Genomic DNA, 13,612 nt, shown 5'->3' on the forward strand with positions numbered 1-13,612 from the left:
TCAATTCTTTTAAGATTAGTGTTTCTTTATTTCAAATAATTTTATTTATTTTGAGGACTAAACATTTCGCATGGCATATATTTTTTCCCAATATCAATTCTTTCATATGCAAAATGTAAATTTGGGACCGTTAATAATTAAGGAAAGTTATTTGTTTGTTATTACTAAAGAGTAATGAGTTGAATTTAGACACAGGAATATTTGACAAGGCGCATAAACCAGTATAATATCAGAGACTTTTGATATGGCCAAATTAAACATAGCTTAGCCTGTGGCGGTAAATGTATCAAATACCAATTAGAGTAGCGAGGATGCCACGTGTTTGTCTATATTTTACACTCTATTCCGTAAAAAAAAAATAATAATAATTAAGTTACGAACTTGCAGATGTTTATCCACATTTATAGAATTTTGTATAAGCATTATATATTCATAGTTTATTAACAATCCTATTAATTTATTTTTTATTTAATAAATGTGTATTAAAAATATAATTATTTATATATTTTTTATTAATTTAAATTTTTTAAAATAATAATATTTGATATAATATTAAAGCTTCTATTATTAGAAAAATTTAAAAGTTCGATCCTTATTATTCCTAAAAAAATATAAGACAAATAAAAAATATATATATATAAATATTTAAATAAATTAAAGAAAAACTCTTATTTAAAGAACGTGATAAAAATATAACTATATTTATATACTTTTTTTTATTAATTTATATTTTTAAAAAATAATATTATGATAATATATAATAATAAAAATAATAAATGTATTTTTATATGAATATATATGTACTCGATAAAGATCATTTAAAAAAAAAAGCATTGGTACACACAACATTTTTTAATACTCATTATACTATATAGTAGATAGTAGATATAGTAGATATACATTATACAATATAATGAATTTTCTGTGAACTTACGCCATCTTCTTTAATTTGAACACGATTAACAACTGTAAATCTCTATATGTCTTCATGTGAGTGGTGAATTGAACTAATTAATTAATTCATTACAAACTTATTACAATAATAATTTGAATAATGACAAATACCTTTTTTTTCAGCCAAAATTAATAAATCTTTTAAAATTATTTTATTTATTTTAAATATTAAAATTGGTTTAATATTAGCTAACAAAAAATTAGTTCTTATATTTTTTATTTGAATATACATTCGATATTATTCCACCGGATATTCATCGTGTGTATTATGGTCCCCTCAGCTTCTTACTTCTCCAAAAGCATGACATGTGCCTCTCGCTCTCTCTATATATACCCTCTTTTCCTCTCATCCTCTTCACCCCTTCACTCCCACCATTAACAAACATAAACACTTTCATTCTCGTCATTTTCTTCCTTATCCTTTTCTTTCTATTTTCTTCCCACTTAATAAACAACGAACTGGTTACCATGCCTGAGGCACCAAAAGAGTATGACCTGGCGGGTGAGAACAAGAGGGTCCTGGACTTCATCGAGTATGTCACTGCAAACGCCGACGTTGTGCAGAAAGACATCCTCGATGAGATCCTGTCCCGTAATGTCGGTGTAGAGTATCTACGCCGGCATGGCCTTGAAGGCCGCACGGACCGGGACACCTTCAAGAAGCTTCTCCCCGTCATAACTTACGAGGACATCCAACAAGATGTTCTTCGCATAGCCAATGGAGACACTTCTCCAATACTCACCTCAAAGCCTATCTCAGAGTTTCTCACTAGGTGCCAATAAATTAAAACTCTTCTATTCATATTTCTATTTTTTTTTTAAATTTTTTTTTTAGTGTTTGGTTGGTTTGTTCTTATTATTATGTTTTTCTTTTTAAAGATTGAGAAATTTGAGAGCCACTTTTAGTGGAAAGTCACTTAAAGAGACTTCTCCTTTAAAATTGCTTTCTCAATTAAGTTTTTGCTTTTAATTTTAAATGAAACAGACACTTATGTAATTTTAGTAATTTTAATTCCTATTAAAGTTTACATGGGGTCCTTTTAATACATTAAATAAAAAAATTAACTCTAATTCTTTGCACTATATATTCTTGTTATTTACCTTTAAATATTTTTTTTAGTTTAACAAATACACTAAAATTACCATAATTTTGTTACTTGACAAATTTCAGATGTTATTGAAATATTGGTGTTTCAATAGTGTTAGCTATCGATATTAATTAAAAAGAAATAATATACAATATATTAATTAAAATTAATGGTTAAAATTAATGAAATGGTATGTTAGAAACTTTTGGAAAATTTTCTACACACAAATAACAACAACTTTATTTTTCTTTTTTGTGTAGCTCTGGGACATCAGGAGGAGAGAGAAAGCTGATGCCAACAATTGAAGAAGAGCTAGGAAGAAGGTGCTTGCTTTATAGCCTATTAATGCCAATAATGAGTCAATTTGTGCCTGACCTAGAAAAGGGCAAAGGCATGTACCTTATGTTCATAAAATCCGAGTCTTGGACACCTGGGGGGATAGTACGTGGCTCGGCCAGTCCTCACAAGCTACTACAAGAGCCCTTATTTTAAGGACAGACCCTATGACCCATACACTAACTACACAAGCCCAAATGAAACCGTCCTTTGCCCTGATTCCTACCAAAGCATGTACTCACAACTTCTTTGTGGCCTTTGCCAAAACAAAGAAGTTTTGAGGGTTGGAGCTGTTTTTGCTTCCGCTTTTATTAGGGCCATAAGGTTTCTTGAGAAACATTGGGTCCTACTTTGTAACGACATAAGGACCGGATCTCTAAATCCCAATATCATCTCTGACCAGACAGTCAGAGACGCCGTGAAAAAGATTCTTGATAAACCCAATCCGTATCTTGCGGATTTTATCGAGAGTGAGTGTAGTAAGAGTTCATGGCAAGGGATTATCACGAGATTGTGGCCCAACACAAAGTATGTGGATGTTATTGTGACAGGAACTATGTCACAATATATACCAACATTGGATTACTATAGCAATGGGCTACCACTTGTGTGTACCATGTATGCATCAAGTGAGTGTTACTTTGGTGTGAATCTAAATCCTCTTTGCAAACCAAGTGAGGTGTCCTACACCCTCATCCCTTCAATGTGCTACTATGAGTTTTTGCCGGTTAACCGGAGCGACGAGGTCACCGGTTCGCTTCACATGCCAAAATCGCTCAATGAGAAGGAGCAACAGGAGCTGGTGGAGCTTGTGGATGTTAAGCTTGGCCAAGAATACGAGCTTGTGGTCACAACTTTTGCCGGTTAGTTTCTAATTTTGTACATCATCTTCTCTCCATTATATTTTAGAATTTTATGGCCTTTTAGTTATATATAATTTTAAATATTATATATATAAACTTATTATAATATTAAGTTAAATAAAATAACTTTATATTATTGTCCTGTTCAATAAACATATGCAGTCTTTTTGTTGGATACATCATAAATGTCTAACGACCATTTTACTTTGGGCATGATTATGTCTCTTCCCAAAAAATCATATTTTTGCACTACACGACAACACTGATATAAAAAACAGAAATGATTTTTCAATACCCTTTTTTTAAATCGATACTCATCATTCTACCGTTATTGAATTATTTTGCGCAACTCACACTCTAATATTTAAAATTTTTGTTTTTTGTATTATCACGTTAAATTAGATATTGAAAAAATATTTTATTTTTAAGTGATTCTTGTAACGGTAAAGCAAACGCATATCTTTGGTTAATTCATATATACTTGTGACAATTTCAGGCCTCTATAGGTATAGAGTGGGTGATGTCCTAAGGGTGTCCGGATTCAAGAACAAGGCGCCACAATTCAACTTCGTCTGCCGGAAAAATGTTGTCCTAAGCATAGATTCCGACAAGACCGATGAGACGGAGCTCCAAAATGCCATGAAAAATGCCGTGACACACCTCCTCCCCTTCGATGCGACCGTGGTCGAATACACCAGTTATGCGGACACCACAACCATCCCGGGCCACTATGTGCTCTATTGGGAACTTGCTCTAAACGGTGCGACACCAATCCCACCGTGCGTGTACGAGGATTGCTGTCTTGCCGTAGAGGAGTCCCTCAACAGTGTGTACCGGCAAGGACGTGTGTCCGACAAGTCGATTGGGCCACTCGAAATAAGGATTGTGGAGCAAGGAACCTTTGATAAGCTCATGGACTATGCCATAAGCTTAGGTGCATCAATTAACCAATATAAGGCACCTAGGTGTGTTAAGTTTCCACCTGTGCTGGAGCTATTGAACTCAAGGGTGGTTGAAAGGTTCTTTAGTCCAAAATGTCCAAAATGGGTCCCCGGACACAAGCAATGGAGCAATGGTCAGAACTGAATGAATGAAGACTGAAGTAGCATGATTAGAAAAAATATGAACACTATGTTATGTGGTTGAGTAGGTTTTTTTTAACAATGTTCCTATATGGGCATCTTAGGTTAATTAAGGCTTCTTTAGGCCCCCTCTCTCTTTAAGTTATAGTTGATGTTTTTAATTAATAAGTTGCATAATGAATAGTAGTGATGTGGAACTTAAATTAGCCAATGTAAAAAAGCAACAAATTCCACCCTACTCTAAATCGTGTTTCTTTGTATCCAGTTAAATTGAACTTTTTTTTTAATTTGGTGATACTTTTTTTATTTTTTTCCTTTTGTGGAAATGAATGATAACGTTCCGTTGGGAAGCAATCATGCAATAATGCTTCGTTTGCGCACTGAATTGAAGTGTCAATGGGGTTGCTTATTTCCAATTAAGGGAAACGAGTAAGCCTTTCCCTTCTGAACTTTATTTTTCTATTGTTTTCAGGGAAAAAAAGGGCTAATCATCTATTTGTTACCCCAAAGATTTAGTGGCCGATAAAAATTTTTTTAGAGATATTATCAACCAAACAGTTTTTAAAAGATTTAAAAATATGACAAAAATAATAAATGAATATTATATTTTTTATAAGTGGCAAAATTTTTTTTATATTTAACAAAAAATTTATCTATTTGATCTGAATTTTTGTGACAATATTTAAATAAATATTTAAAAAGTACGCAAAAAAATTGAAATAAAATTTAATTTTTAAATTTTTCTTTTTATTTTTCAAAAAATATAGTAATTCATAATTAAAAAAATAAAAAAAAAATTTACCTAACATAAAATTACTAAATTTTAATAATAAAAAAAATCTTTTTTTTAATATTAATTACAAAAAATTACATCAAAATATATTTTTTTAAATATATATTTAATATCTAATTTTTTTATCATATTTTTAAATTTTTTAAAAATTTATTTGTTATTAATATTTTTTAAAATTATTTTAATTCACAACGCAAATTTTCAGATACCATTTTTTCGATAGTTTACACACAACAAAAATATGCATATGTACTAACTTTTTCTGCCTTGTTTCCACAATTCCACACTACTTGAGTCCAGCTAGCTTACCAGTCACACAAATAATAAATTATTGGAAGACAATACGTCCCTTAAAACTAACATATAAACAAGTTTATTTAATTTGGGTATATTTTTATTATTTATTATCAAAATTTAATTTTCTCTTATATTTTTAAACAAATAGAAGCTCAGGCATTAGGATTTTTCTTCAATTCATTATGAAATGGAAAAAAAATTGTACTCATTTTATTTTAGAATTTAATTTTCATGTACTAATAGTATAAAACGTTAAAATCTATTCTTTTGAATGAATATTCATGCGATCAATATAAAAAATAATTATTTATTGATGTGCATTGTTACATAATTAGATACACGTGTAAAACTTATTTATACAGTATATCAAAATTAAATTTTTTATGTTAAACACTAATTAAATATGCATTTGTTGTTTTTGAATATAATATATAAGATCAGATCTATTTTTATATAAACTTTAAGTTTAAGCTAAAATTTAAATTGAATGTATAAGATAAAATGAATAAAAAGGACCTATTTAAAAAATAATGAGAAAAAAAGAGTAATAAATATAATAATTTAGAACAAAGAGAAATTAATAAAAAAATATTAGAGACTAACACTTTTTAGCAATATTAACTAATATTTTGGATTAAAATTTAGAATAAAAATAATTTTGTCGACCGAATATTTAAAAAAAATGTATTGATAATATAACATTGCTAAATTAATAAACAACACGCTTTTATGAATGTTGATTGGATACTAGTCTCATTCTTGGTGAAATGTGATGGCTAGTGATGACTCCAATTCCGCTTATCTCTCACGATGTCTCTTTTAAGAATAACAATATTGTAGTATTTTTACTCATAGGCAACACTTTATATGGATATTTATTAAAGTATGATAAATGGATAATGAATATTAATGTCATGCACAATACATTTATAAAAAGTTAATTTTTTTATTCTTGATAAACATATTCTCAAATTATTTAAACATCATGCATTTTTTTTAAATATGACATTTTAAGAACATTAAAAAAGTTTCTCAATTAAATAAATGCTAATGAGGGTAAAACAGATGTTTAGAGTTTTTAAAACTATACTATGTCTAATATAACCATACTATGTTTAATTTAAGAGTAAAATCAACTCAGTTTGCTTAAATAGAGTTGATTTAAAATTTTTAATATTATCTAATCTAAGTGAATCTATCTCTATATATTTTTTTTAAATATAAAATTTTTTATGTATTTGTTTCAAACAATTTAAACTCTCATATTTTACCTATTTTTATGTTTTTAATATGTAGAATTATATTATAAATGTCTCTTTAAATAAAAAAATTTTAAATAAATTTTTTTATTTGTTTATACATAAATTTTTTTATTCAACAAAAATTAAATTCTAAATTTTTTTAATCATACAAATTTTAATATTATATTATAATATTTTTTTAAGTTTAAATTAATAATAAAATAATAATTATATAAAAAACACTAATAATATAGAAAGAACAGTTTTAGTTGGAACAAATAGTTATTGTATCATTCTTATCACCGAATTCTATATTTGCGTAAGATACAGAAGTCTCATGTTCTATCATCTTAGGATAAATCCTTTATCTTAATCAATTTTAATCATATCATATTTTCACAAAGTCCGATTCTCAATAATTATGATTATTTTATTTAAATATATGACTCTTTTTCCTAAAAAATACAATTCGCTCAACACTGCACCTTACATCAAGTAGTATTACAATTGGTGAAGGTTAATTAACTTATTTAAAACATGAGGAAGAAAAAAATGAAAAATAAATATACAAAGATATACTATACCATTGTAAACAAAATTTATATTGATAAATAAGATTGTCAAAATAGATGAATATATGTATTAACTTATTTAATTATTTTTAAAAAAATAAAAAAAATTAAAAATATTTGTTAAGTAGTTATATTTTATGTATTCTTTATGTACTCTTATTATAAATATTTATAACCATACATTAAATAAGTAACAAGTTAAACTAATTTCTATTCTAATTAATATATATTAAAATGACTAATTAATTATAATGGAGCCCACGTCTATTAATAATAGAAAATGATTTAGATAACACTAGTCAAAATAAGGCGTTTGACAATTTTGGTTTTACTAAATATGAATTAAATATATTAGTCTGTAAAATAAATAGATTGACATCTTTTAATTTCTTATCATTTTTTTTGTTTAGTTTTTAACATTTTTTTAATAATCAAATTCAAATATTTCAAATTTAATTAGCTCTTAATAGTGGGGCAATTTAATTTTGAAGGTATATGTATAGTTAATAACTTAATATATAATTATCCACTAATATAAACTATTAAATAGATCAAATCAATTCATATTTGAGAAATATTAAAAAATTATTAAAATTTATTATTTTTGGTTATTAATTAATTATTGATATTTAAAACTTAAAGTATGAACTAAGAATCTAAGATATGTAATTTGATTACTAAACTAAAAAAATTGGTTAATAACTAAAAGTGATAATCCAATACAATAAATTTTAAAAATCATCTATATTTTTCTGTTTAACACAGGTATTGATTGATGAGTACTATCATAGATATTTTAATCTGAAAGACAAAATATCTATTGTGTGCACAGAGTGTCCCAATTTAAACCTACCACAGTCTATTCTCAACCTGAAAATTTGCCGACAAATGACAGAATTAATAATAATAATAAAAGAAAATTAAATCAAACTTCTTTAATTATTGTGTTAAATATTTTATTTAGTTTCTTAAGATAAACACTATTTGAATTAAAACTCAAAAAATGACAGACACATCCTCACTGAAATCACTTCTTCACTGAATTCAATTAGGTTTAAAGTAATGGTTTTTCAGAATAAGATTTGAATATACACGTTTCAATTAGGACCATTAGAAAAATAGAAAAGGGAACATAAGGAGCAGAGTATTATTCCCTGTTTCCTACATTCTGTGAAACAAAACAAAGTAAGAGTTGTTTGTTTTGAATTTTTATTATTGTAAAGTGTTTTATCACGGACATAATCATAAATTGTGTATATCCCTCTGACACAAATTCAAAAGAAGAGACAAATCCATGTATTCAGGGACAGATTCTGTTATCCTAATTGGCCCATGTGAATCAATACGATCCTCTTGCCAGTAGTGAATAATTGGAGATAAATACGTGTGTTATGCACGTTATATTTTTGTTCAGTTTTTTCGTTCACTTCGAATAATTGTTAGGACCCTTTGAATCTTCACCTATGTACCCCCATATAGTTGCGTTATTTCCTTAATCACTCTTCCAGATTAACGTAAAATTATTTTATGTAAAATTTTTAAATAAAATTAATAATTAAAAATATTTGATAATATTACTTATTTGGTTAAATAAAAAAATATTATATACATATTAAAAATAATAAATATATTAAATATATACTAAAATCAATTATTAAAATTAATTATTAGTATATAATATATTAAAAATAAATTAAATTATATATATTTTAGTAGTTAATTTTAATATATAAATAGTATTTTTGAAAAATAGTTAGTATGCATTTACTGTATTTAATACATAATATTATTTAATTTTTGTAATATATATTTTATATTTTAGCATGTATTTTGTAATTAATTTGATGATTAATTTTTTACATATATGTAATATAATTATTAATTAAATTATTATCTAATAATTTTTAATTACCAAATTTACTTAAAGATAAATGTATATAAATTTTTAGGTTAAAATTGACTAACATAAATATATGATATAATATAAGATTTGCGAACTTTTTTATTTATACAGAGAAAATATCATAAATATTCGTACAATTTAATGTAAATTATTATAACCTATAAATAATTTTTATTTTTAGTATTTTTTGAATTCACAACTAGTTTTAGTTCGACCACTACAAGAAAAATGTCTATGGTCACACTTTTTTTTGTCACGTTTTAAAAGCGTGGTCAAAAGTGGTCAATAGCCACATTTTACAAGAGTGGCGATCGACTAGAGATTTGTCCACGTTTTTTCTTGCTACGCTTAAAAAGATTTGGCCATGTTTTTTCTTGCTACGCTTAAAAAGTATGGCGAAAGGAGTCTATGGCCACGCTTTTATGAGAGAGACAACTAATTCGAGATTTAGCCAAGTTTTTATGACGTTTTAAAAACGTGTCCGTTTCTTACAACTCTTTTGGCACGCTTCAAAAGCGTGGCCAAAAGGTCCTCGTACAAAATAAAATAAAACGCTAAGTTTTACTTCCTTATTCAAAATGATGCTTATCTCCATCATTCAAAACCCCCCTTCTCTTCAAAGAACCTAGGAGACCAGAACCCTAAAAGCTTCGAAGAACCCCTTTTTGCCACGCTTTAAAAGCGTGGCTGTATATCTTCATATTGCGACGTTTTAAAAGCGTGGCCATATCTCATATATTGTCATTCTTTAAAAACGTGGTCATATCTCCCACATACGGCCACGCTTTTAAGCGTGGCAATATGTAAAAAGAGTGACAAAAAAAGCGTGACGATAGGTTATCAAAAGCGTGGCGATAGAGCAACCGCCATGCTAACAGAGATAACCCTTTCAAAAGCGTGGCAGTAATCTAAAAAACGTGGTGAAAAGCTATCGTCATGCTTTTTTCAACTTTTCGCCACACTTTAATAATTAACATTTTTATAAAAAGAAATAAAATATATTCATGACTTTCTTGATATATAACACCGCCCACCAGTCTTCCTATAAACCTAAATATTTTTAGTGAACAAAAAAAAAGTTATTGTCCAATGCAACTTCCAACATTACTTTGTTAATTCTTGGTCTATATTATTGTTCATTATTGTTCAAAACTTTCCATTATTTTATGCCTAACTTAATGCAAATTATACAGTAGGTTTTCTTTTATAATAAAATTTATGGGAGTAAATAATTAAATTTATCTTTAAAAAATAATTCATCTTTTAAATTAGTCTTAAAATTTTTTTTAATTAAATTTGTCTTTTAAAATTAGTTAAATTAGTTTTTTTTTGGTCACTTTTGTTATTCATAGCATCAAAATTTGTTTATATAACATGTTAAGTGACACTATAGTACATACCTAATAATTCTAATTAATAACTAACTTGATAAGTTTATAAAATCAAATCAACTACAAACAAAGGGATTTTAATGTCTTAATATCTTCCTTAATTTGTGATTGATTTAATCTAATTGCATAAACTTATATTATATTACTCATCAATTAAGATAACTGGGTATGTATTATGGTTATAATAGTGTCATTTGATGTATTACATTAATAAATTTAAACTCTGTCAAAAATAAAAGTGATGAAATAACTAATGTAACTAACTTAAAATTTTTAAAAAATAAATTTCATTAAAAAAATCTTTTAAAAATAAATTTAAAAATGATTAATTTTTCAAAAATAAATTCGACTATTTATTCAATCTCTTGAATTGAGTTCCTATTATTAATTCGATTTAACAACTCGATTCTTTGATACCATTCGTGGTGTGTTCAATTTGTATAATGTAAATATTTTGACATAGGACTCAAAGTGATATATACATAAAAAATTGAATTTGGATGTATTAATGATATAAACGGTTTTATATAAGTATTTAACATCAACTGTTACCTAGATCATTTACTACAAAATGAAAAATTAAAAATATTTGTTAAATGGTTACATCTTGTACTCCTCATATATTTACACTATAATTAATTATAGTCGTATATTAAATAATTAGTAAGTTAAATTAATTTTTATTTTAATTGATATGTACTAAAATGACTAATTTGTTATAATTGAACTTATATTTATTGTTAATAAAAAATAATTTAAATAACATCAATAAAAATAATTAATTTCTATAATATAAAATCCTATAATTGAATGATTTTATAAAATAGTTTACATATATTTTTTAAATGGCTTAAATAAACTAAAAAACAATAAAAACAAAAAATTGCAGTGTACATATATATATATATATATATATGTTTTGAATTAAGTGAATATATACAGAGGAGGGGACAATAGGAGGTAAGAAATCAATAGCCTTGTCTGTGGAACCCATACCAGTAAAGAGGAGTGCGTTGCATGTCTAGGAGTCTGGAATCCGAAAATTAAGGGATAATAAGGCCTTCCATGGAATCATCTTAGTGGCTACAAGTCTTGATTGTTGCCACGTGAAAAAGGAGTTTAATTGATCCGGTGTAGTAAGATTATTAGGTATTGACTATGACTACAATAGTAGCAGAGTCTTCTTCCATCTCTGTTTCAGATAAACACAGCAACAAAAGAAGGAGGCAAAGGGACCCACACATCACAGAAATTTACATGCCATTATCTTCCATTTACTCCTAGTAATGTTAATAACGTTTTGGGCATAGCAAAATTACTTTTAATAATTGAAAGAAGGATGTCGTTTTGCCTGGAAAAAAATTTTAAAAAATTTTATAATAGAAAAACAAGATTTTCGTTGTGTGATTTAATTTTTTCTTTAATTATGAAAATAAAAACGGCATTAATTAAACAAATTTAAAAATAAAAGCTAGTCAAGACGTTACTAGTGTGTTACAGAAAAAAAAGTAAAAAAATAATGATATTTTTTAAAAATGTCAACAATCTTTTGTATTTGTTCAAATAAAAAAAAATAAAGTATTATTTTGTCTTTAACGTTTGGGATAAATCTTAAAAGTTATTTATAACATTTCAATCGTTCTATTTAAATTCCTAACGTTTTAAAATTAGTTCAATGTTTTGCTGTCATTAGGAATCCGTTAACAGATTTTGATGGTGGGACAAAATTGAGACGATTTTGAAATGGCAGGGACTTAAATAGAACAAAAACGTTGAGGACAAAAACAATACATAGAAATAAATTTTAATTTTATCCTTTAATAATATCAATTTTTTAATGTATATAATATTCAATTATTTTTTAATCACATCTAAGTAAATTATACTTAATCACACTACTTTTATTTTAAATAAATTTTTTATATTTTTATATTAACTTATAACTTTAAGTATAAAATTATAAAAAAAATAAACTTATTTAGAATGAAAGTAATGTGATTAAGTGTAATTTACTTAAAAATGATTAAAAAATAATTGAATACTATGTACACTAAAAAATTGATATTATTGAAGGATAAAACTAAAATTTATTTCTATGTATTATTTTTATCCCTCAACGTTTTCGTCCTATTAAATCCTTAACGTTTCAAAATCGTCTTAATTTTGTCCCGCCGTCAATTCTATTAATTGATCCTATCGACTAGGGCTGGAAGTGAGTCAAACCAGCTCATGAGCCAGCTCGAGCTCGGCTCGTTAATAGTTCGATAAACTAAGCTCGTGAGCTGGTGAGCCAAGCTTAAATCTGAAATTGAGCTCATAAATTAAAGAGCCGAGCTTGAACTTGGATAAGTTCAGCTCATTAGCTTGTGAGTTGGCTCGATATATATATATATATATATATATATATATATATATATATATATATATATATGCATCTAGTATATACTTTTAATATTATATATATACATATAAAATAGTAATATATAATTATATATATTAATGATCTTAATTATTTAAAATTTTATATTTATTTATTACATATAATTTTGATGTAGGACATAAATAAAAAATTTATATTTATTAATAGATAAACAATATATAAAATTGTTCTTTTTAAATATTTTTTAAAATATATAAGTTATAATTTATTGATATAAAATTATAAATTTTGTGTTTATGTTTCTATTATTTGAGCCAGCTCGTGAGCTTTAGCCAGCTCGTGAGCTTTCGGTGAGCCGAGCTTGAGCTTAAGAAATATGCTCGATTGTTGATGAGTCAAGCCGTGAGTCAAGCTCAATTTTGGTGAGCCGAGCTTGAGCTTGGTCTAGCTCGGCTCAGCTCGGCTCGCTTCCAGCCCTACTATCGACATTCGACAGGACAACATTGAGTCAATGCTAGGGACTTAAATAGTGCAATTGAAACGTTAAGGACAACTTTAGAACTTATCCAAACATGGACAAAAACGATACTTTATTCAATAAAAAATATAAAACTAACTATAAAAAACAATAGTGTTGCGTCAAAAAAAATATTTTTTATTTTGAAAAAGAGCTTAAATTGTTCTTAATCTTGAGGAAGTGAAATAATTTTAG

General features: G+C 26.6%; 1 pseudogene; it reads left to right on the forward strand.

Moving 5' to 3' along the window:
* Positions 1-1,327: 1,327 nt before the first annotated feature.
* Positions 1,328-4,587, forward strand: LOC130976003 (indole-3-acetic acid-amido synthetase GH3.5-like; annotated as a pseudogene).
* Positions 4,588-13,612: the final 9,025 nt, after the last annotated feature.

Source organism: Arachis stenosperma, chromosome 4 (assembly GCF_014773155.1).
Source record: "Arachis stenosperma cultivar V10309 chromosome 4, arast.V10309.gnm1.PFL2, whole genome shotgun sequence".
Lineage (NCBI taxonomy): Eukaryota > Viridiplantae > Streptophyta > Magnoliopsida > Fabales > Fabaceae > Arachis > Arachis stenosperma.